The 20,423-nt window shown below is 36.8% G+C and overlaps 1 protein-coding gene across 6 annotated transcripts in view; it reads left to right on the forward strand.

Moving 5' to 3' along the window:
• METTL4 (methyltransferase 4, N6-adenosine) overlaps positions 1-20,423 on the forward strand; it is a 491,081-nt gene that overhangs the window by 249,330 nt on the left and 221,328 nt on the right. Inside the window, exon 10 of one of the 6 annotated variants that reach the window (XR_014807705.1) lies at positions 17,661-17,729. The exons of the other annotated variants lie outside the window; for them this stretch is intronic. The gene's annotated coding sequence lies outside the window, so the exon portion shown is untranslated. The remainder of the gene's footprint in view (positions 1-17,660; positions 17,730-20,423) is intronic. 6 annotated transcript variants of the gene reach the window in all.

The raw sequence follows: 20,423 nt of genomic DNA on the forward strand, positions 1-20,423 counted from the left end.
TGCACCAATATCCATATTATAGGGGTGCCAGAAGGAGAAGAGAGAGAGAAGGGGACAGAAAAAATATTTGAAGAGATAATAGCCAAAAACTTCCCCAACATGGGAAAGGAACCACTCACTCAAATCCAGGAAGTGCAACGAGTACCATTCAAGATATTTTTTATAACTGCAAAAATACCTACAAGTTGCTTCAAAATAAATAAATAAATAAATAAAGGAAACTTTGCAATGGCTGAGTTTTTCGGTAAACAAATAACTTCTTCAACATTGTTGAATATATTAAACTAAATTTACACATGGTTGGTATTAAATTACTGAGTAATACTTAAAATGGTTAATTTGAAATATGTGCAAAAGGCAATCGAAGCTAAAAAGCAAACGAAAAATAAAAATATACTCATTTCAATGTAGTTATTACAATCTATGGAAGACAGTCTACAGAAAAACAGTATTCTGAACTTTCTGTTTTCTTTAGCTTGATATCTGAGCTGACAGTATTTTGCTATTAAATGATTTGCAGAAAATGTGTGGGATTCATCATTTGGAATTATCACTTGGTTAGAAGGATGATTGAAATGAGATTAGTACATTATCAATGATGGCAGCCAGTAAACAGACAGGTTTATAGACGCAAAGCCTTTGTACATCCTGATCCCTCTATTAGGTTGCTTTTTTAGCCATCTCTCTCACTAACACTAACTCTTTCTTTGGATCTAAACTCAAATTTCTCTTCTCTAGATACCCCCTCACACAGACAAGGCTTGGTTCTCTTTCTTATGTGATCACAAAGGCCTGTACTTTTCCTTCATTGATCTCATATGTGTATACACAAATATGTGTATATATTTACGTGTGTATATATATATATTTTTTTCCTTCAATTATTTGATGTATGCCTCTTTCCATCAGTAGAGCTCCATACAGCCAGTGATAAATGCTATTATATCCTTGAATGGCTAGCACCATGGCTACCCCATAGTAGGTAAAAACATTAATTGAATGAAATGAATGAAATATGAACATTTGTATTGGGTCACATAGGCTTGTAACTCTAATATTCTGTTTCCTCTCTGTGATTCTTAACTCATGTTCTTCCTTTTTTCATCATCTACTGCCCCATTGTCAGACGTCTTTCTAGGTTAGCTCCTACACTACATCCTGAATGAAATATTTCGAAAGTTGTGCTCAAAAGATGATCCATAATTTTATACTGCAAGCTTCTAATTAGTCTGCTACATCCATTTAGTCTCTTAAGGCTCTAGAGTATTTTTTCCCCACAGAGTAGATTCATGAAGAAATTTTATTAGAGTTGATTTTACAAGGGAAAACAGTTCTGTTTGGTTTGCAAGGAAGCCAGTAGACTCAGGTTGATTAAAAACCTCTTTTACAAAGTGCACTAGCAAGAATGGAAAATGTAATAAAGCTGAAATCAGAGACATAACTTTATCCTTACTTTTTAGTATCACTGTAATTTCCCTCCTGGAGATTGCTTCATTGAAGTATAGTTTAATCTGCTTTCTATAATGACTGATTCAGGCCAAGATGGTTAACATGCTACTGCAGTGGCTCAGCAGAGTAGGAGCATGTTTATTGATGGAAGCAAGACCATTCAACCTTCCTGCGTGGCAAAGGTAGTGCTCCTGACTGACAGCGCTGAGCACCAGGCTGACACTGAAGACTGTGGGCTGACCACAAACCTCTGAGAAAGCTCTCGTGTTTTTCTGTTTGCATATGGAGAAGAACCTTCGTTATGTAAGCCACCCTGAGCTGCTGGGAGTAGTATCTATGGTAGGCAGAATAACTGTCCTCCAAATAAGTCCATATTCTAAACCTGTGCTGAATGTTTGGGTCCCCTCAAAACTGTTGAAATCCTAAATTCCAATATGATGGTATTAGGATATGGGGCTTTGGAGAGGTGATTAGTTCATGAGGGGGGAGCCCTCATACATGGGATCAATACCCTTATAAAAGAAACCTCACAGAGCTCTCTCACCCTTGTGCCACACAAGGACAGTGAGAAGGTGACCATTTATGGACCAGAAAGCAAGCTCTAACCGGACACCAAAACTGCTGGCACTTTGATCTTGACTTCTCAGCTTCCATAACTATGGGAAATAAATGCTTATTGTTTATGTTGCCAAGTCTATGATATTTTTGTTATACCTAGCCTGCATGGAATAAGATACCCCCTGAATGTTACTTTATATGGGAATGAGATTTTGCAGATGTGATTAAATTAAGGATTTTGAGACAAGTAAACCCAATCTAATCATAAGAGTCCTTCAATACAGAACATGTAGGCAGTAGGAGCATCACAATGATGTGATGTGAGAAAGACTCAACTGGCAATTTCTTGTTTCGAAGATGGAGGAAGGGACCACAGTCACAGAATGGCTGTGAGCAGCCTCTAGAAGCTGGAAAAGGCAAGGAAACAGATTTTTCCTGAACCCTCCAGAACGGTGCATAGCCTTGCCAGCACTTTGGTTTTAACCCAGTAAGACTCATTTCAGACTTCTGACCTCCAAAACTGTTATACAGCATTTGTGTTATTTTAAGTCCCTAAACTTGTGATTTACAGCGGTAGCAAGAGGAAACAAATATTGTGGCCAATCTTCATAATTAAAAAACGATCTGCCAAAGGTCTTTTTAATTGTGCCCCTCTTCTTAGAACCTTCATCGAAGACCGCCTGGCAAGCCCAACCTTGACTCCCAAAATCTGAAGCTAAAAACATACTTATTAAAGACATTTGAAGAGCCAAAACAAGCTAATTAATATCTTTTGAGCTCTTCAAGGTTACTTCTGCAGTGACTTACTGTTGCTTGAGCTGCTTGAGCGACAGAGTCCATCTAGACCTCTGACGATATTACATTAGGCTGACGTTGGAATAAATCCTCGTAATCTTTGTTTCTTTCACTAGTTTGTTATGGGGTGAAATGCAGTCTATTACAAAATTTTTTAAAGGAGGTGATTTAATCATACCTTTCTGTTTTAGAGTAGAATAACACAGTAAGAATTTTTGGGTCACCTTGCTGTACAGTAGAAAATTGACAGAACACTGCAAACCAGCTATAATGGAAAAAAATAAAAATCATTATATATATATAAAGAGTTTCTGGACTTATACATACAACAAGTATGTAGTGGCAATTTAGAAATCAAATTCTGGTAGCCTGAAACTTTATACCATTGTTTATGAAGCAGTGATTTATTAAATGGTAATAGCCTGAAAAAGTTAATGCAGGCTCATTCGTAGCTTAGCTAGCTACCAGCCTTCTTTTGGTATAATCTGAATTCAGTAGTGAATTCAGCCTGGTCTGATAGCATGCACAATGATAGCTTCATTTATAAGACAACTGAAAAAACCAAAAATAATCATAAAGGGATTGGTACTAAAGAAGTTCTAATTCTAATCCATCACTTCTGAGTGATAATTAAATACTAAAGTATAGCCCATTTTAACATTTGCTGGTGTAATAAATCTATAACTTATTCATATTTGGTTCTCTTCTTGTGGACCAACAGGAAGATGACAATTCCTCACCATCTCTTGAAGTCAGGCAGAGTCATATGACTGGTTAAGGCTAATAAATTGTGAGAAGAGGCCACATGGGTCCTGTCTGGGGAAAAGCATTTAATTGCCAGAATGTGATATCTAAGTAGTTTCTTTCTCTGCTCTGGTCATCATGGAGGCATGTGTTGATGTGGAGGTGCCAAAAGACCAAGGTAGCCTGGATTTCTAAGCCTTCATGTGGAGGTTGCTGAATAACAACCAGAGATTTTGTGCTTTAAAACAGAAATTATTTTTTACCTTTCATGAATATGGGCTGGCTCTGTGGTTCTTCTCATTCAGGCCAGTTCAGCTGGGACTGAACAATCTAGTTTGGCCTTAGTCCTTTCTGGAGGCTTCAACTAGAATAGCTGTGACCCATGAACATCTCTTTCTGGTCATGTCTTTTCTTCCAGGAGGCTAATCTGAGTTTTTTCACGTGGTAGCAGCATTCCAGAAGAGCAAGAAGAGAAGCTTTATGGCCTCCAGATGCTTAGCTCAGAACTCATACATATTTACTTCCACAGCCTGATCAAAGCAAATTGTGAGACCATCCTAGACTCAGGATTCAAGGAATTGGAAAGTGGATTCTACTTCTTCTTCTCCTTCTCTTTCTCTTCTACTTCCTTCTTCTCTTCTTCCTTCTCCTCCTTATTCTTCTTCTTTAAAAAAAAAATGTTTTTTAAAATTGTATGACCACACCTGGGACATATGAAAGTTCTTGGGGGGAAGGGACTAAATCCCAGCTGCAGCAGTGGCAGTGCTGGATCCTTTAACCCATTGCCCTGGGCTAGGGATTGAACTCAAACCTCTGCAGTGACTGAAGCCACTGCTGTTGGATTCTTAATCTACTGTGCCATGGTGGGAACTCCAATTCTACTTCTTGATGGGAGGACCTAGGAAAATTTTTTTTTTTTTGGTCTTTTTTCTTTTTAGGGCCGCTCCCACAGCATATGGATTCAGGCTAGGGGTTGAATCAGAGCTGTAACTGCCGGCCTACGCCACAGCCACTGCAACGTGGGATCCAAGCTGCATCTGTGACCTACACCACAGCTCACGGCAATGCTGGATCCTTAACCCACTGAGCGAGGCCAGGGATCAAACCCACAACTTCCCATCAAACTAGTTGGGTTTGTTAACCACTGAGCCATGATGGGAACTCCAGACCTATGAAAATTTTGTGGCCATTTTTAATCCATTACACTTGTTGATTTGTTCAGTTTTTCCACAGACTTTGAGTATGTGAGAAGTAATAAACCTGTGTTGGGTTAAGCGATTGAGATTTTGGGAGCATTTGTTACCATAGCCTTTCCTAACTAATACAGCTGGTAAGCAGTTTGGTCAAATATGGAGATAATAGTTCTGGTTATATATATATAAAAAAAGCAAATTAACTACAAAATTCAACAAGATGATTTAAGTCACTTCCCACATGGTTGTCCTATGTTAAACCCTGGTTACCTGTCTTGCTATTACAACATTTCATTGTGAAGGATGTCTGTGTTGTAGCTATGACTGTTCAAGTCTAGTGCTGACTGCTGTTCAGCACTTTGACTTACATAAAAAAGCTATTTTGAGGATTATCTATGAGAAGATGCTGTGAAAAATTGCTTTATACGCTGTAACATATGTATTTAACAACATACTGTATTTTAGAAAAAGGCGTAGTATTCACAGTCTGAGACATAAAAGAAAAGACCCTGATTAGAAATATTTCTGCTGTGCTGCCTCTTAACTTACAGCTAGTAAATCTACGGAGCTTCCAAATGTGCTTGAATTGCTTTCAGAAAGTATCTGGAATAATCTGAGTTAGTACTGAATTTGTCTTGCATTTTATAGTATGGGCAGTATGTAGCAATGCAGCTAAATGTAAAAGGCGTACAGTAAAGAAGCAGATGAATTTTGGAGACCCCAGTCATCCATTTTTTTGCATTGTGTCCATCATTCCATTTCTTCTTTCTCCTACTTTAAGTTTCTAATGCCTTCCTATGACTTTCAGTTCTCAGATAAAAATGTACTTAAATTAATATATAACCTTCCACCAATGTGAGTGGATTTTAAGCCTATTTCCAAGTAGAGAGTACAAAATTTTAATCATTTCTACCATCCTTAGTATATAAGCCAACAAAAAATGAAAACATCATACTTGAAGCTAATATAATGTCTTATGTCAATTATACCTCAATAAAAAATGTAGTACCTCTCTAAATGAATATTATGTCTACCTAAAAACAAGGATTTTGAGACCTTGTTAAATGTTGAAACTATTTTTCCAAAGTGTTTAAATGCCTTATTAGTATTTTGTAAGTACGAAAAATTAGTGCATAAAGTCATTTTGTTTTGTGTGTCACAGTCATTGATTTTAAGTGTTATTTTTGTCTTAAGCTTTATTTTATTATGACTCTAAACTGTGTACTTCTTTTCAGTTCTAACTACTGTGTGTAGCATGGTTATCTGCTCATAATCTTAAAACACCATAGTTATTGGTTAATATGATAGGTTAATATTTATTTGCTTTGCACATAGTGCAGGAGATTGGCTACTGACATCATTCTCTCCTGACTTGAGCATGACTGAGATCTGTGGAGGTCACCTCTTAATGAAGGCATGGCATTGCATATTAACAAGTCAGGCTCTGGAACTGCATGGACCTAGGCTTAAATCCTATGTTACCATTTATAAGTTGTGTGGCCTTGGGAAACTTGATTCACTTTCCCTAAGCCTATTTTTTAAAACTGTAAAATGGAATTAAAAATAGTACTAGCTTTATGGTTTCGGTGGGAGGATTAAATAAAACAATGCATTTGAAGGACTTGGTACAGAGAAGAAAGTACATGCTGTCTATGATGATGTGTGAAGATGACTGCATAGATAATGCTCAGTTATATGAAATAACGAGAGAAGCATGTGGCAGGAAGTGCTATGTGACTCCCAATGTCCATTCCTTCCTTTTTATTTTTAAAATTTTTATTAATGATTTTTATTTTCTCCATTGTAGGTGGTTTACAGTGTTCTGTCAATTTTCTACTCTACAGCAAAGTGACCCAGTTACATACACACACACATATATATATATGTACATTCTCTTTCTCACATTATCCTCCATCATGCTCCATCACCAGTGACTAGATATAGTTCCCAGTGCTATACAGCAGGATCTCATTGCTTATCCATTCCAAATGCAATAGTTGGCATCTATTAACCCCAAATTCCCAGTGCATCCCAGTCCTTCCGCCTGTTCTTGGCAACAACAAGTCTATTCTCCAAGTTCATGCATTTCTTTTCTATGGAAAGTTTCATTTGTGCCATATATCAGATTCCAGATATAAGTCATATGATATTTATCTTTCTCTTTCTGACTTACTTAGTATGAGAGCCTCTAGTTCCATCCATGTTGCTGCAAATGGCCATTCCTTCCCTTTAGATGAACAAGCCGTGATTTTTAGCTGGCACATTGATGTTAAAAATTTCCCAACTTCCTTTGCACATAAGGTAAACTTTTTTTTTTTTTTGATTTTTGTTTTTTTCTTAAGTAGAGCGTGGGAGAAGAGTATTGATTTTAATATATGTGTAATGGCTGAAACTCTACCTTTCATTTTGGGCTGTCAGGGAAAGGCCACACTTGAATATAATGGAGATTTAGAAGCAACTCGACTACCTCAATAAGGTGCTACACCGACCCAGAGTTAGAGAAGGGAGTAAACTTCTAGATAAGTTAAGCCACTATTAGTTTGGATTCCCCCTCACCTTTTTTTATGTGCAAACTGAATAGAATCACAGGACATTATTACTCTGTAACCAAAAAGCAGATTTTCACTCCTTGAAAATTTTTTGAAGCTCCAGAAACATCTTTGTTTTAGAACAGAAACAAACTATAGGAGAGCTAAAACCAGATGTACATGATGTTGAACAAACCGGAAACAAGTTTTCTGGAAGGTAAATTCAGTTCTGATGATGTGCTGGTGGAGTCCTTTGTAGGTAACACTGGGGAGAGGAGGAAGGAGAGAAGAAAACAGGAAGCCTGGAGAGTGAGGAGGTACCATGCATCAGATGAGTCTTCACAGAAACTCTCTGTGGAGTGTGTGTCCAGTTAAGAGCGTGAGTGTGACTATGTGCATTTCTTTCCTTCCTGCCATAGTGCATTTGCCTTTATTTCTGGGGGTTAAGCAAAAAAGGCTGGTCTGTATGTATTATTAGGCTCTATTAAAACAGGATGGCTCCTGTTTGTTTTTCTTGCTGTTTACAAACTTGTTGCTGCAACAGCTTAAGGTATTGACAAAGGGCATATTTCCATTTTTTTCAAGCCTCTTTAAGGGATCAAGGTGGATGAGCTGTAGACAGCATAATGCAGGCAGTACCACAAAGCATGAACTGGCTGTCACCTGGAGTCTGGTTATTACAGAAATGAATCCATTGAAAGATCAGAAAACCTTTAAAATTGAGGGACAATTGAAGGATTACTGTTATAAAATGCTGAATTTTATTTGGTTGAAATAGAGTGTAGAGACTGAGGAATATGGACAGTAAACCAGCTCTCTTGTTTCTATTCTTTGTGAATATATATATATATATATTAGGCTCAGCATTTAAACAAAGTAAAAGGAAAAACTAGCTGCAGTGCTGTGTTTTTTCTGTCCTTTATTTACTGTAGGCAAATCTATCTACCTTCATTGCAGTTGCTGAGTCATAGTTTGGGCTTCGTTTTGGGCTATTTTTTAGACAAATTGACTTATTTCCAGCTTTCAGGAAATAATACAGACAATGAAAACAGGCCAATGTGCTTTCCACCTTCAACATCCCCTCCCTCTCCACTCCCTAAAGCCCCATACATATGGAAAATGGTGTGTCTTCCTGCTGTGATAGCATGGACCCTAGGTCAGTCTCTCTGCTTTCTTTCAGGTAACTCTCCAGGGAGCTAAAGTCCAAATATTTGCACACATACTTGAACAATATTGGTGGAAAGATTTAAGTAAGGATAAAAGGGTCTGTGGTTTTACAAGTTCTCAATGAGAGCGTGTATCATTCAATTTTTTTTTAAACCAAAGGGCCAGTTCTTTTTTCTTTTAAATTTCCCTGTGTTTTGGTTTTCTCCAAGATCATGTTGTTCATGGTCCCAGTTTCTCATTTTCGATTTGCTCTATTGTTTTATATGGTGAGTATCAATGTCCAAGATGCTCTGTTAGCATGGACATATCTCAGAATCTCTGATTTCCTCTCCTTTTTTTAAACATAGCTTTTATTTGAGGATTAAAAAGTATCTTTTCACATGGACATTGCGCAGCTGATTCTTTTGGTGCTTTGAAGCACTGTACTTTGGGAAGCGGATTCAGGATGTATTATTTCTTTGAGGGAGTTTCATTTGGAACCAAGAATTAATGGAACAAGAGGGATGACCATCTTTGAGGGAAGTAGTCACAGTTGTTATTTCATGTGAGGATTATTACAGTGATTTTATCTTCTGTACCTTTTAAGGTTTAGGACAATAAATATTTTAAAGCATCTTTACAGAAAATGAAACTGTGGAACTCCCATACTGCATCTGAGAGCTGATATGGCATTTTACAAATAGGCATGTGTTGTCTAAATTACTTGTGATATAAACTGAAAGCGTCCTTGGCTTTTATGATGGTTGTGTATGATCCAGAATTACAATTATGAATAATGCAGTGAGTTTTGTTGTTCTCTGTTATTGCCTACTTTGTTATGCGAGGAGGGATTTCCACTATAGCGTCCCAGATTTGAATTGTGTAGTTTCTTTTTGTAGCAGCTGCCCCAGAATTATATGAGCTCACTGAGATATTCATAGAACATAGAAATGCTCACTCCCTGTGCTTAACAGATATACAATCACAGGACTTTCTCTAGGGTATAATTTAACATGTATCATGAACTGGGTCTCCTGTTTTAGAGTTTATCAAACCACAAATCCTTGTATCCTTAATACATATGAATTAAGAAAAATATTTTACTTGTTATCTGGAGATGAACAATGGTTGAGTTTTCATAAAAACAGATAAGGCACACAAAAGGGCTAGGCCAAGTATATGTATCATGCAAACAAGCTATTCAGTGTTTTAGCTTTCTGGAAAACTGTGTTGTCTTCAGTCTTAGGTAGGTTCAGGGCCAAGGTGTTTTTTTTTCCCAAGAACTGTGTATAAAGAGACTGGACTTTGTAACCATAATTCTAGATCAGGTGGTAGACCATATAAAGGATGACTGATGGTGTAGTGCTTTATATCTTCTCTTCCTTGTGGCTGAATAGGCTCCAGAATCTGGGCCAGTCCTAGGCAATAGGTAGAATTAGATAGCTTTGCATGGAGATTGAAGAAACACAGGGCAGAAAAATAGGCTGGTGGTGAAACTTCTTGGGATATGGGATAACTGTAGTGGTGGTGAAAAAATAAATGACTTCTTCCATCTCCCACCTCCCCCCCGCCCTCCCCCCACCCAAGTTTGGCCAAGATGCAGGAATCAGGTACAAGTAAATCAAAGCATCAGTTTTGTTAGTAACAACAAAAAAAGTGACATATCAGGATCTACATATCAGACAACCCAGGTCATCGTTTTAGCAACATTGTCTGAACTCAGTAAGGCCTGCACTTATCTAGGTTAAATGAATTATGTGCCTTCTAAGAATTTTTGCAAGTTCTGAAATCCAGTTATTCTCTGAACTTTTTCAATTCCCTCAACTGCAGAGAACTAGTATAAGTTGCCAGAACAAAGACTAACTTTCTGCTTTGCATTTCCACATAGAGGTCTTCTACATAGAGATCAAAATTCGCATAACAAAAACAGAATTCTTGATTCTTCTCATGTTCTCCAAAATGCACCTCTTCCCTATCTTAATACACCACCTCCATCTATCCAATTTCTTAAGCCATTTCAGTCATTGTTGGAAATAAGAATATATGATATTTATTTTATTTGTTAACTCTACATTTGTAGTCCTGAGTTGGGTCTGCCCCATGAAACCTGTGTATTTGAGCCATTCTTCTCTATATAATTAATTAGCCTTATGTTTAATTACTACTTATTATTTGCAAGATATTTGACAAAATGTACTATTCTTAGGAGTATTCAGACTTTAGTCAGATGCCTATAATTTAAAGCCTAAGAAGAGAGAGAAAGATTATGAATCACCTACAAGTGAGGTGTTGTTGATGTACCTGGCTGCAGCTGGGAAGATGCTTGCCCCCAGAGGGCCCAGATGTTCCCCATCTTATGCTGTTATAGGGAAAAGGCAGGGCACGTTTTTGGAAGAGAAAAAAGGAGTGAACATTTATTTTGCAATAGAGAAAATTCTGAGACATTTTAGTGTCAGAATGATGACTGAATTGGAGAGAAATGAGCAATTCAAATGCTCTCCCTCATAAATCTCACTCAGAAGGGAAATACAAGACAGATAGTTTCACTTAGAGACAAGACTACACCGATCCTAGGAGACAGGACACATTGATACCAAAGTGACAAAGGCAATTTCAGCTACAAAAAAGCTTTGTTATCTGCCAACTGAGCCAATGACTTGGCTAAAATGGAAGAAAGAGGAAAGATTTGAATTGAAAACTCCATCAGAAAAAAAAAAAAAAGAGGTTTGCATAACCAAATCTGAAGTTAGCTCAAGCAGTAGTCTTGGACTAGCAGTTTCTCCCTTAATTGTCTCTAACTTTGTTATAGCATGTAATAGCATCTTGCATTTTATACTGACTTATTGTCAAACAGCTATTTTCAAGTTAGAATAAGAAACTTTAAAAAAAGGAAGAAAAATATAGAAAAGTGTTGTAAAGTTATATTGCTTGCTTCTGAACAGGATTAGTACATGACATTTAATCTTTATACTAGTTCAGTGTCATTTATATCTGTCTTTATCAATAATACCTATCCTAGGTTGAAAATTACATGTCAGAGATTTGACTCTTGCTAAATTGTGAAGCAGACAGTTTTTGTTATTGTTGCTGCCATTTCTTCCTAACCCTCTTTTAGGTGCCAAAGTGCCTCATTCATCCATTTATTTATTCAGCCATAAAACTTTTATTGATTAGGGCTGTGTGCAAGACACTGTTGATTGTAAAGGGATATGCAAATTGAGTGAAGTAAATAGTATGATGGCTGCTATACAGCAAGTGCAGGAAAGCATGAAGGAGAGGAAACTAACTTGCCTATGACTTTCAAAAAATTGGTTTTCATTTGCACTTTGGTATAATTCCATTCCCTTCTCCTGACAATTGACAGAAAAATAGTCTAACAAAATGAGGCAAAATGCAAATTGTTGGGGATGCTGCTAATTGCTTTTTTCTTCATATGAGAATTCCCAGAAAATATTCCCATCTGCTCTTAATACCAAGAACAGTTGTACTTCTCCTGAAGTACAATTTTATCTTAATGACAATACAAGCGTTATAACTGATGATGCTACCTTTCCTATTTAGCAAAAGCCAAGCAAATGTATAGGTAATTTGTATAGCTGACACCTATCGCCTGTCATCTCTCTGTATCTATCTCAGTCTTGGCTCACTGAATACTTCACATGTTTGTCTTTTACTTTCACTTAAAGTATTATGTATTGAGAGTTAATTGAAGGATGACTCTTATAAAATACTGGGTGGAAAGTTTTTATTTATAAATATTGTTTCTATACTAGGTATGAAATTATTCAAAATTTCTACATTTTCTTGTAGCCATTATATGTTGTATTCTTCTAGGAATTTGCCCAGTTTATCAACAGTTTTATATATTGTCTTAGTCTTTTCACACTGCTGTGATGAAATACCACAGACTGGGTAGCTTCTGAAAAACAGAAATTTATTTCTCATAGTTTTGGAGGCTGAAAGTCTGAGATCATGTTGGATGATGGAAGGTTGGCTATAGTCTGGGCTGGAGACTTTTATCCTCATGGTGGAAGGGGTAAGGGATCTCTTTTATAAAACACTAATTCCATTTGTGAGGGCTCTACCCTCATGACTTAAGCATCTTCCAAAGGCCTCACTTCCTAATACCATCATATTTGGGGGTTAGGATTTCAACATAAAAATTTTGGGGGTATGCAGACATTCAGACCATAGCACATATAATGGCGTAATCCTTTTCATATCTTTCAGTGTATTTAGGCTCACTTCCTGTTATTAATTATTAGGGTCATTTCTAATCTTTACTTTTATTTATTTATTTTTGTTTGTTTGTTTGTTTTTGTCTTTTTGCCATTTCTTGGGCATATGGAGGTTCCCAGGCTAGGAATCCAATTGGAGCTGTAGCCACCGGCCTACACCACAGCCACAGCAACGAGGGATCTGAGGCACATCTGCACCCTACACCACAGCTCATGGCAGCGCTGGATCCCTAGTCGGATTCGTTAACCACTGAGCCACAATGGGAACTCCTCTAATCTTTACTTTTAACTAATATTGTTAGGAACTTACAAATTGTATTTATCCTTTTCAAAGAATCAAGTTTTTGATTTTTAATGTTCTCTGCTACAGAAAACTTCAAATGTTTTTTATAACAAAGTTAGATTATGGAAAGGCAAAGGACAAAGTCTAGGGTAAATAAGATAGTATGATATTGGCAGAAAGATAGGCAAATAATGCAATGGAACAAAATAGAATACTGAAACAGATTCATGTATAAAAATAGTTTATTTCTGACAAAGGTTTTGTGCAAGTACATTTGGGAAAGGATGATTTCTTCCATAAAGGACGCTGTGTTAATTGGATGAAAGGAAAAAAAAATTAATAGTTATCTCATTATGCATAAAACTCAACATGAGATAGAGTATAGACATAATATTTACAGGTATAACCCTTAAAAGTTCTTGAATAAAATGTGTAAAAATTTCTTCATGACCCTGGTGTAGGCAGTGATTTTTTTTAAAGCAATGCATCAAAGGCATTAATGATAAAGGAAAAACATGCTAGAATAAATTACACTAAAATGGGATCCTCATATTAAAATAAGGAACTCCAAAATTCACCAAAAAGGATAATGTGTTTGTAATGAATACATATGGCTATTTGTAATGACAAAACTTCTTTCTGGAATATAAAGAAATCTTACAAATCAATAAGAAAAAGAAGAAAATCAATGAACAAATTGACTTGAATGGGCACTTCATAAAAGAGTATGTCCAAATTGCCAATATAAAATGAAAAGTGCTTTACCTCACTAGTTACCTCAAAAATCTAAATTAGAATTATGACATATCACTGTGTACCCAAGAGGATCAATGAAAAGAAAAAGATGGAAAACATCAAGTGTTGACAAAAATATGGAGCTTGAACTCTACTGGTTGGCATATAAACTGGTAAAATCACTTGGGAAAACTTGTAGTAGCTCCTAAAGCTGGCTGCCATTTAAATCAAATTCAAAAATGGGCAAAGCTAATTATTGTGGTAGAAGTCAGTGATCTTTGGGGTGGTAGTGATTTGAAGGCACGAAAGAAGGCTTTGGGCTACTGATAGTCTAAGTCTTGATCTGGGTGCTGGCTATGAGTGTCATCACTTTGAAAAAAAGCACTGGGTTGTTAACTTTAAAATTATGCTCTTTTGTTACATATATTGAACTTCAAGAAAAATATATTTACGATAGATTAGAAATAAGTGTCATTTTAACAGGGAGAAACTGTTTCAATAAATATTCGACGGTTGAGTTACAATTTGAAGAAGAGTTTTGAGTTCTGCAGGTGGATTATTTCAGGCAAGAGGCAACCTTAGGAGTTCCCATTGTGGCTCAGTGGTTGGGAACCCAACTAGTATCCATGAGGATGTAGGTTCAATCCCTGACCTTGCTCGGTAGATTAAGCATCTGACGTTACCCTGAGCTGTGGTGTAGGTCGCACATGTGGCTCAGATTTGGCGTTCTTGTGGCTGTGCTGCAGGCCCGCAGCCACAGCTCCAATTGATTTGACACCTAGCCTGGGAACTTCCATATGCCATGGGTGTGGCCCTAAAAAAAGCAACCTTATTGTGTACTGCTACATCATATTGCTCCCTTTTTTCTGCCCCCTTTCTGAATTCCCCTGCCTCCTATTAAAACTTACCTATCCTGCATGTTTTTTCTTCAGAGACTGTCTACCCCTAGATAGTTTGGTAAGTTTAATATATTATTGTTCATAGTTAGACTTAATACCTTATTCTAAACAATAATTGATGGCAAGCAGGTGGGGAATTTTTTTTTTTTTTGATCTTCAGTCCAGAGGATTTATTTTTGAGGGTCCATTGGTTCCATCCACATGGTTACATTAGGACAAGAAGCTGTATGCACCATCTTCCATCATGAGGGTCAGTAGGAGATGTTCTCTCCACATATAAATAGATATTTCCAAATACTAAAATGGTGTTTACCATCATAAGCTTTCTCTCTAGAATGATCTCAACATATTCCTAATGAGTAAATTTTGCAATCAGAATCAAAAATCAAATGTTTACTTCACTTGTGATGACTTATTAATAAAATCAGATTTCCCCAAGACAGTTAAAAAAGGAAGTAAAGTAACGAAGTATATAGTTTTTGTTTAAATATTGCAGAGGAGGATTAACATCATGAAATAGGATAGTCTTATTATGGAACCTGTTATGGTTTGGAATTAACTTGATTTTATTAAGAATTAAAGAATTGATGCTGTAGGAATGAAGAGAGAACAAAAGGATAATTTTTTCCCCCTCAGGTTCCTTTCCTTGGTTGGAAGTGAGGGTATAAGACAGCTAGGTTCATGGTATTAAATTAAAGAGTCAGTGCTCACAAATAAATATTTAACTATTGATCTATTTAAAGACTGATTCATTTAAAGTAAACTTCTTTAGAGACAGATTTTATTAAATGGAAAAACCTTAAGTGAGTTCCAGAGATTTGCAATATGTCTGCTTTTCTGTGCATACTTGCTATACTCAATTTATTACTTTTCTTTCAAAGAATCTAGGGTAATTTGACCTGATGAGGGCAGTGTGTGCCTTTCAGTCTCAGATGGAGTCTCAATCTTTAGCAAGAGAGAAAAGTATGTTTAAGTGAAAAACACTGTACAGAGCTTTGGAAAGACTGCCACAGGCTGCTGATGACTTTACCGGCTCTCAAGTGTCAGCTTGCTTATGAACAAAACCAAGAAGGGATCAAAATGAAAAATCAAAGTTTTTTTCAGGTTTTTCACAGTCCAGTACAAGAGCTGCTTGTCAAAAGATTATTTTGTGAAGCTCTCTAATAGGCTTTCCCAAGTCTCCTTCTTAATGCAATCAAAACAGAGATAATGAAGTCTCCCCAAAGATCTGCCTTAAGAACAGATAATGGATTTTTAGGCATTCCCCATAGTCATGATTTGCTTATTAAAAATATATAGAGTTCTCTGCACATGTGCTTGTCTTTATGTCACCCTTTCAATTGGAATGTGAGCAAAAAACTCTCTGCTGCATTAACTTGGAAACTTTTGCTTTTCTGAAGAATCTCACTGTCCAGCCAGGGCTATTCTGAATTTGTGTGGGAAGCTCTAATGATCAGTCTTGAAAGCTTATTTTTTTGCCTTTTTCTAAGACAAATATATTTTCTCTTTAAGCCTCTTAGGCATGTTGCAAAAAGAAAAATGGACCTTGTATGGGCAGCACCTTCAGGTGCTTCTATGTCCTTATATTCCCTTTTTACAATGCCTTATTACAATGGCTCACATTGGCCAGAATTGCCCATTTGGAGTCCACTAATTTTATTCTCTGAAGCAGAAAGGAGAAGCCATTTATTAAAATGGAACGTTGTCTCCTACTTCAATTTCCGTATACTTTCTGAACTGCTTCTAACTTCAAATGATTAGCACTGTATGGCTCATTTGTTTATACTTTAAATAAGGGTATTAAAAATTTTTTTTGTATGTGAAAAATAACACATGTACAAATAAATACACAATGAATAAAAAAGATATAAAGCGTAATGATTTATCACAAAGCAAAAGAACATTATCTGTATCCTAAAAGTCTTCCTCTGAGAGTGCTTCCTCCGAATCACTAATTCCTCCCTCTCCCTCAAATTTAACCAATACCTGAAACCAGTATCATAGCAATCACTTCTTGCTCTTCTTCCTGGCTGTGCTTCCTAAGCATTCCCTTCCAGGGATCCTTGTCCTATAATTCTTCCCAATCTTGTTGTTGTCCAGTGCCTCTAAGCAGACATATTTTAAAAGTGTGCGTGTTTTCTAGTTGTCTGTGATAGAAGGGTTAGTTGGTGTTACTCAGCCCAACATTCCTGGAATTGGGGCCCCCTTTATTTTTTAATTTAATAAATATTTATGGAGTTCCTACCAGTCAGGTACTGTGGTAGGAGATTGGGATGCAATGGGAATAAGATAGATACACTCCTTGTTCTAGGAGGGGGTTGTAGTCTGTTTGGGAATTCAGACAAGTAAACATTACAACATTTATCTTTAAAGCTCCTGTACAAAGTAACATTAAATCAATCATATAATGGAAATAAATAATAGACAATGTGCTCAAAGAAGTAGTATATACTCTGATTGTACAATAACGCTTTCTTTTACAATAAAGTTCATAATAGAATTACTTTACAAGTAAAGCGTGAATATAAGGGATGGTAGTGCCAATCTACATTGTGACAAGTCCAAATGTCTAGAGGTTAGACTTAAAATGTGCCCAAAAGAAAGTGCCTGTCATGATGAGAGGTCTCTGAGTTCTACCTAATGTGGAAAGCTTGCATGAATTTTAACTGTTAAGCCTGGAGAAGCAAATGTTGAGTGACTGTCCTGTAAAAGAGCAATCAGAAAAAAAATAAATAAAAGAGGGACCAGATCTGTTGTTACATGTAGGCTTATGGGGAGAGCTGGGTTCTGATAGCTTTCATGGATAGAAATATCAATTTAACATAACTAGAGTGAGTTTTCCCACAATTGGAACTTTTTGAGAGGAAATAAAATACCTGAAGTGAGGCAAGTAACTTTCCACTGGAAAGTTATTACTATTTAAGAAAAATATTCCAATGATCAGTGACTGGAGGTAGGGATAGGGGTTGTGTGTGGCTGAGGTGACTTTTATGTCCCTTTGGTTCAGCTAATCTGTTAATTAATTAGTTCATTCAGTAATACTTATTGAGTGCCTATCTGATGCCAAGCATTTTTTTTTTTTTTCCCTGTAGGGAAAGGAGATACAATGGAGAATAATAGATAAGTTCCTTGTTCTCACAGGCTCCTAAAGTCTCATAGAGGTGAGGGAGCAAGGTATGTAAATAAGTAAACAAACAGAGTAATTTTAGATAAATGTTATGTAGACAGTTAAATAGTGTGAATGAAAAAGGAATGCTGAGGGCAGAAGGAAGGACACATTAGATATGTGGTCCATGAAAACTTATGTGAAGAAGTAGCATGTGAATTGAATTATTACAAGTAGGCACTTCTATAGACATCTGAGGGAAAACTTTAATATTTTTTGCATGGACGAATTTAGTTTATTGTGATCTGCTCTTGAGTAAACTCATGCTGGCTTCTTTAGGCTACAACTTCCCTCTGGTGTAAAAACACTCTATTAATTTTCTTGGAAATTAATCACTATGTCACCAAATTGTATTTCCATAGTTACTTTTTATCTCACTTTGAAAATGGCAACAAGTTTTACAAGTTTTTTTTCAACTCTCTCATTTTCTATGATGTGCAGTTAAATCTGCATGTTCTTTTAGCATGTTGGAACATATTTCATTTGGGCTAGAGGCAGAAGCTCCTTTAAAGTAGTTATATTCTATTCTACTCAGTTCATTGTCTACCTTCGCTTTAATTCCTTCAGCTTTTTTTTTTTTTTTTTTTTTTTTTTTTGGTGCTTTTCAGTTTTAAGATAATTTTCCATGCTAGAAATAATGAGAGAAATAGAATTTAAAATTTTAGAAAAAAATGAAGCATTTTGCCTTCTTTCTGCATCTGTTAACATTTTGCCATCTGCCCCAAGCACTGGTTCAATTCCTTCCTTGTTTTTCTTCAGTTTTGAACTTACTGCAAATGTATTCCCTATCCTTTCTTTTTTATAGCAGGTTTTTCAAGTCTTTGCTCATTCTGCATTTCTTTCTTCTTTAGGCATTTCAAAGATTTACATTCTTTTTAAAAAAATTTTCCTTGGTTATGCAGACATCTTTCCATTAGTCAATTAGAATTTTCCTATAGACAAATAAATTTCATTAGTTGCCTTTGCCCTTTTCTTCTTCTCCAGGATCATTTGTAATTGTATTGTTAGATTTATAGTTATCAGAACTTCTTAATTCCTTAATACCTTCCTTTTATTTCAAGTCCGTGAACATGGGCTCATATTAATCCCTTCTATTTTTGGTTGTTGCTGTTGTTGTTGATATCTGCATGGATAATGCATAGACAGACTGCCTGGTCCTGCCCATTATTGATTGCCTCCTTGGTTTTTAGGAATTTAATGAGGGTATGACCAATTTTCTTAAAAGTTCCTATTGCTTCTGGGGTTAGGGTTATGTAATGTTTTTTTCTTCCTAGTCTTGACTTTTTAGAATTCAATTCAGACTCTGATACTCATCCCTTTCATAATTATACCTTGCTTTTGTTCCATTTCATGATCATTTATCCTGTGCCAGAACAGATCTACAGATATTTTGGAGAATACATTAGAACATTAATAAAGTGTCTCTGAACCCAATTTCAACATGTATGTGGGGTTTTTACCCCATCACCAACAAGCAATTCTCAGATACCAGCAGTGTGTCTGAGAAGTCAACTCAATTCTGACATTATCTAAGCAAAGAGTATTAGATTCCCCAGGTTAAGGGCTCAGTCCTGTAAGATGTTAATCCCAAGCGCAGGCTGTTACCTGTACTTCTGACTGGCTATAAATCGGAGGTTCCTACAACCCCCTCCTTGGGTTCGATTAACTTACTAGAGTAACTCACAGAACTCAAGGAAGAGTTCATGGCTCAGTGGAAATGAATCTGACTAGCATCCATGAGGACGCAGGTTCCATCCCTGGCCTCAATCGTCAGGTTAAGGATCTGGTATTGTGGTGAGCTGTGGTGTAGGTCGCAGATGTGGCTCAGATTTGGCATTGCTGTAGCTGTGATGTAGGCCAACGGCTGCTGTTCCAGTTGGAATCTTGGCCTGGGAACCTCCATATGCTGCAGGTGTGCCCCCCCCCCAAAAAAAACACCAGAAGTTCCCGTCGTGGCACAATGGAAACGAATCCAACTAGGAAGCATGAGGTTGAAGGTTTGATCCCTGGCCTTGCTCAGTGGGTTAAGGATCTGGCATTGCCGTGGTGTAGGTGTAGGTCACAGGCCCAGCTTGGATCTGGTATTACTGTGGCTGTGGCTGGCAGCTGTAGCTCCAATTAAACTCCTAGCCTAGGAACCTCCATATGCTGCAAGTATGGCCCCAAAAAGATGAAAGACAAAAACCAAAATCCAAACCAAACCAAAGCAAAAAACTCAAGAAAACATTTTACTAAGTTAGCAGTTTACTATAAAAAGACATAACTCAGGAACAGCCAGATAGAAGAGATGAGCAAAGCAAGATATGAGGAAAGGGCAAGGAGCTTTCATGCCCTCTCCAGGTGCACCACTCTTTCCAAATCTCCATGTGTTCAGCAGTCTAAAAGTTCTTCAGAAGTCATCCTTTTGGGTTTTTATGTAGGCTTCAATATGTAGGCATGATTGAGTAAATCACTGACCATCAAAAGCAAGGATCACTGGTGATCAAATGCAATCTCAAGCCTCCTTCTCCTCCTTGAAGGTGAGGGGATAGAATTGGATGTTCTAGCAACCAGCCCCTGTCCTTCGATGTTTTAAAAAACTCACCTGTTTTAACATTAGAAAAAGACAGCCTTATTACTCTCATCCCTTAAATTCCAAGGGTTTTAGTAGCTCTGTGCCAGAAACGGGATGAAGAACAAATTTGTATTT

This window comes from Sus scrofa, chromosome 6, assembly GCF_054392235.1.
Source record: "Sus scrofa isolate SSC_HxYL_T2T_F1_AM1 chromosome 6, Sscrofa_HxYL_maternal_Yorkshire_Landrace_v2.0, whole genome shotgun sequence".
Classification (NCBI taxonomy): Eukaryota; Metazoa; Chordata; class Mammalia; order Artiodactyla; family Suidae; genus Sus; species Sus scrofa.